Source organism: Trichechus manatus, unplaced genomic scaffold, assembly GCF_000243295.1.
Source record: "Trichechus manatus latirostris isolate Lorelei unplaced genomic scaffold, TriManLat1.0 scaffold00014, whole genome shotgun sequence".
In the NCBI taxonomy this organism is placed as follows: Eukaryota; Metazoa; Chordata; class Mammalia; order Sirenia; family Trichechidae; genus Trichechus; species Trichechus manatus.
In genome coordinates this window covers 8,527,194-8,532,487 of record NW_004443950.1, presented here as the reverse complement: position 1 = coordinate 8,532,487, position 5,294 = coordinate 8,527,194, and positions in this window count along the sequence as shown.

The window sequence follows — 5,294 nt, the reverse complement described above, 5'->3', positions numbered from 1 at the left end:
GGAAATGACTAAGAACCCAAGTCATGGTCTGTTGTCATCTGGGCTCCTCGAGAAGAAGCAAAGAGTGTGAAATGAAGACACCCACACACAATCTCCTGGCCCAGGCCTAGAGAGACCTTCACAAGCATTTAGTTAAAATTTGGTGGAAAAGTTTAGGATCTAGTGTTTATTTAATTAAGGAAAGACCAAGCAGGGCATTTGGCAACTCATGGCACGACCCTCTGTGCTTCACGGTAGAACTGCAGTCCATAGGGTTTTTAATGGCTGATTTTTCAGAAGTAGATTGCCAGTCCTTTCTTCCTAGGAGCCTATATGTGGACTCAACTCACCAAGTTTTTGGTTAGCAGCGGGTACATTAACTGTTTGCACCACCCAAGGATACCAGCCAAGTTTTCGGAGTCTATCACCGTTTGATCTCTAAAAAAGTTTTCTCGCCTATGACAGATAAAATTTTTTCATCTCAGCTTTACAGTCATCCTTTTCTGTGCTCTCCTTTGTATTGATCAGAGTTCCTAGGTGGTGCAAATTCTTGGCTGCTAACCAAAAGGTTGGCAGTTCAAGTCCACTCAGAGGCTCCTGGGAAGAAAGTCTTTACTTCTGAAAAGTCAGCCAATAAAAACCCTTTGGAGCACAGTTCTACTCTGGCATACCTGCGGTCACAAACATGTTGTTTGTTTTTTTTGTATTGATGAGGTTAAATGCCTGCAAACTACATTAAACTGACTACCCACAAGTTGTAGACTGGAAAACGGAAGGAAGTGGCAGGCTGGGATTTATGGGAAGTAGCATATTTTAGTATTTGCATTAAAAAAAATCCTCTTCTTTTTTTTTTTTGCTCCTCCAGATATTCCCACTTTTTCCCCTTTACTTTTCCAGCTTTGTAAGAAGTTGCTACTTTCAAAAATGAAGGAGAAATAAGTACTTTTTCACATATAAAAGCTGAAAAGACACCTGCACTACAAGAAAAGTTACAAACAACAAAACCAGTAACTGGTTCTTTGAGAAAATCAAAATTATTGGAGAGAAATAGCCCTAAAACTATTTAGGTAGTGAAGAGAGGGTATTTAGCAGTTTGCTGAAATAAGACAGTGGTGCAGAAAGAGCTAAGTTTCCTAGCAGCCAACAAGGAAAAATTGAGAGCGGGAGCAGAATGAAATATGGATTTCTTCTTGTCTGTTAAAATCATGCTTGCACTTTTTTTGGAAAAAAAAAAACAAGATGTCCATAGTGTTATACACTTCTGTCTGGGCTCAAAAACAATATAGTGCCACATGTCATGGGGTCTGTATGCTAACTAGTGATACAATGCTTTCTTTCAGTGGATACAACCCTCATCCCAAGCATCCACTGATGACTATCAGAAAACAAAAAACAGGGTGAACACCTCTTGCAACCATTGGTGTTGTGAAAGCTTCGGGGTTATGTTAAGCATTTTGTTAAGTATAAATCATTTGTTTAATATGGAGCTTTCTCTCTAGGATGTTGCTGTTATTAGCTGCTATAAAGTCAACTCAAACTCATGATAGCCTTATGTCCAACAGAACCAAATGCTACCCGGTCCTGCATCATCCTCACAGTTGCCATCACTGTGGTTCTGATTCCAGTCCATCTCACCAAGGGTCTCCCATACCCTCGCTGGCCCTCTACTTCACCAAACACAATGTCCTCCTCCAGCTATTGATCCCTCCTGATGACGTGCCCAAAGCAAGTGAGTTGGATAATGTCCTGTTGTCATCCATGAAGTTTTCAATGGATAATCTTCAGAAGTAGATCACCAATCCTTTCTTCCTAGTCTTTGTTAGTCTGGAAGCTATGCTGAAACCTATCCACCATGAGTGACCCTGATGGTATTTGAAATACTGATGGCATAGCTTCCAGCATCATAGCAACATGCAAATTACCACAGTACAACAAACTGACAGACTAGTGGTGGTCTCTGCAGGATAATAGTTGTCGATTCAAGGGTTAAATTGAACTAAAATTGTGCTTATTTCTAGAGTATGAGGTCTGTGAATAGCTGTTCTCAATGCTAAAACCGCCAAGAGTGTGCCAGCTACAAGAGTGGATCAGGTTTCTTGAGGCAAATAGAAAAGCAAGGCTTACACCCCTCAGTTAACAGCCAAGCTTCACTTTTCTTTCACTGAAATAACCTGCCTGTCTTCTCAGCCTCATGGAAAGCAGTGTTTGGATTAGGAAGAAGGCTTTTTTACAACAGCCCCATCTTGAAAGGCAAAGACTATTTTCTCTGGGTGAAATCAAATGAGTATTCATGCCCCCATCACGCACCTCTGAGGAGATGCTGCCTCATTGGTTCTGCTCAGCTCTGTTTCCCTCTCACCTTTCCACATAGCTTCTGCGTCTCAAAATCACATTAGAGCGCTTTATGTTCGGAGATCAAATTAAGTATTTAGCCAAATCACTAAAGTGGAGGATATAATGCTCAGAAGTAAGCATTTCGTTTACAAAAATGCACATTATATAATGCAATAAATGGTGATAGTGTGTCTTTAGGTCCTGGTTGTTCCAGCATTTGGGGAAATAATAAAGACTTTTCATTTACTTCCTTAGATCATAAGTGCTGTGTTATTAGTGCCATCTCAGCGTTAAACCAGGTTGAAAGCTGCTTATTCTTCAAAATGAAGCTTTATTTTTTAGTTTAATTGCTTTTTCAGGAGCATTATTGACTTCCAGAAGAGGATAAAAAATAGCAGCTGAAGCTGTAGTTCAGTATATTTGAAGCTAAAAAAACACATTTCAAAAACTAATGCAACAATACTGTACAAATTATCGAGAATATTATTAGGGAATATACATAGCGTAATAATTATAGAAAGAAAGATTTATTAAATACCAGATGTGAGCACCATCTGTATTTTTCTGTTAGGTGCTCTTAATGTGCTGAACATAGAATTATCTTATTGTCCTGAGAGACGAGATAATGCCCCTAACTCCCTGAACTGTTTCAAAACAAATCTCCTCCAAACTTTACACTCTAATCAATCACCAGATTCTAGATTCAAACTTTTTTTTATTGTGCTTTAGATGAAAGTTTACCACGCAAGTTAATTTCTCATACAAAAATTTATACACATATTGTCATGTGACCCTTATTGCAATTCCTATAATGTGTTGTCTTTCCCTACACCGAAGTTAACACTTATCTACTATCTAGTTAGTGATTTCCCCTCTCCCTCCCCACCCTCTTAACCATCAAAGAATGTTTTCTTCTGTGTTTAAACGTTTTCTTGAGTTCTTATAATAGTGGTCTCATACAATATTTCTCCTTTTGCGGCGGACTAATTTCACTCAGCATAATGCCTTCCAGGTTCATCCATGTTGTGAGATGTTGCACAGATTCCTCATTGTTCTTTATCATTGCGTAGTATTCCATTGTGTGAATATACCACCTAGGTGTGATGGGCACCTAGGTTGTTTCCATCTTTTTGCTACTGTGAACAGTGCTGCAATGAACATAGATGTGCATATATCTATTTGTGTGACGGCTCTTATTTCTCTAGGATATATTCCAAGGAGTGGGATTGCTGGATCGTATGGTACTTCTATTTCTAGCTTTTTAAGCAAGCACCAAATCGATTTCCAACGTGATTGTACCCTTTTACATTCCCACCAACAGTGTATAAGTGTTCCAGTCTCTCCACAACCTCTCCAACATTTCTTATTTTGTGTCTTTTGGATTAATGCTAGCCTTGTTGGGGTGAGATGGTATCTCATTGTAGTTTTGATTTGCATTTCTCTAATGGCTAATGATCGTGACCATTTCCTCATGCATCTGTTAGAGGCCTGAATGTCTTCTTTGGTGAAGTGCCTGTTCATATCCTTTGCCCATTTTTTAATTAGGTTATTTGTTTCTTTGCTGTTGAGGTTTTGCAGTATCTTGTAGATTTTAGAGATTAGACCCTGATCAGATATGTCGTAGCCAAAAATTTTTTCCGTCCGTGGGTTGTCTTATGACTCTTTTGGTGAAGTCTTTTGATGAGCATAAGTGTTTGATTTTTAGGAGCTCCCAGTTAGCTAGTTTCTTTTCTGGTGTTGTGCATTGTCAGTTATGTTTTGTATTCTGTTTATGCCACGTATTACGGCTCCTAGAGTTGTCTCTATTGTTTCTTCCATGATCTTTATTTTTAGATTTTATATTTAGGTCTTTGATCCATTTTGAGTTAGTTTTTTACATGGTGTGAGGTATGGATCTTGTTTCAGTTTTTTGCAGATGGGTATCCAGTTATGCCAGCACTATTTGTTAAAGAGACTGTCTTTTCTGATTTAATTGGACTTTGGGCCTTTGTCAAATATCAGCCACTCATAGGTGGATGAGCTTATATCTGGATTGGAACTCTGTTCCATTGGTCTATGTATCTGTTGTTGTACCAGTGCTAGGCTGTTTGACTACCATGGCATTATAATAGGTTGTAAAATCAGGTAGTGTGAGGCCTCCCACTTTGTTCTTCATCTACAGTAATGCTTTACTTATCCAGGGCCTCTTCCCATTTCATGTGAAGTTGGTGATTTGTTTCTCCATCTCGTTAAAAAATGTCCTTGGAGTTTGGATCAGGACTGCATTGTATCTGTAGATTGCTTTGGGTAGAACTGACATTTTCACAATGTTGAGTCTTCCTATCCATAAGCAAGGTATGTTTTTCACTTATGTAGGTCTCTTTTGGTTTCTTGCAGTAGTGTCTTGCAGTTTTCTTTGTTTAGGACTTTCACATCTCTGGTTAGATTTTTTCCTAAGTATTTTATTTTCTTTATCTATTGTAAATGGTATTGACTTGGTGATTTCTTCTTTGAAGTTCTCTTTGTTGGTGTAGAGGAATCCAACTGATTTTGTATGTTTATTTTGTGTCCTGATACTTTGCTGAAATCTTCTATTAGTTCCCCTAGTTTTCTTGTGGATTCTCTGGGGTTTTCTGTGTATAAGATCATATCATCTGCAAATAGAGATACTTTTACTTCTTCCTTCCCAATTTGGATGCCCTTTATTTCTTTTTCTTGCCTTATTGCTCTGGCTAAGACCTCCAGCACAATGTTGAATAAGAGTGGTGATAAAGAGCATCCTTTCCTGGTTCCCGTTCTCTAAGGGAATGCCTTCGACTCTCTCCATTTAGGATGATGTTGGCTGTTGGCTTTGTATAAATGCTCTTTATTATGTTGAGGAATTTCCCTTCTATTCCTATTTTGCTGAGAGTTTTTATCATGAATGGGTGTTGGACTTTGTCAAATGCCTTTTCTGCATCAATTGATAAGATCATGTGGTTCTTTTGTTTTATTTATGTGAT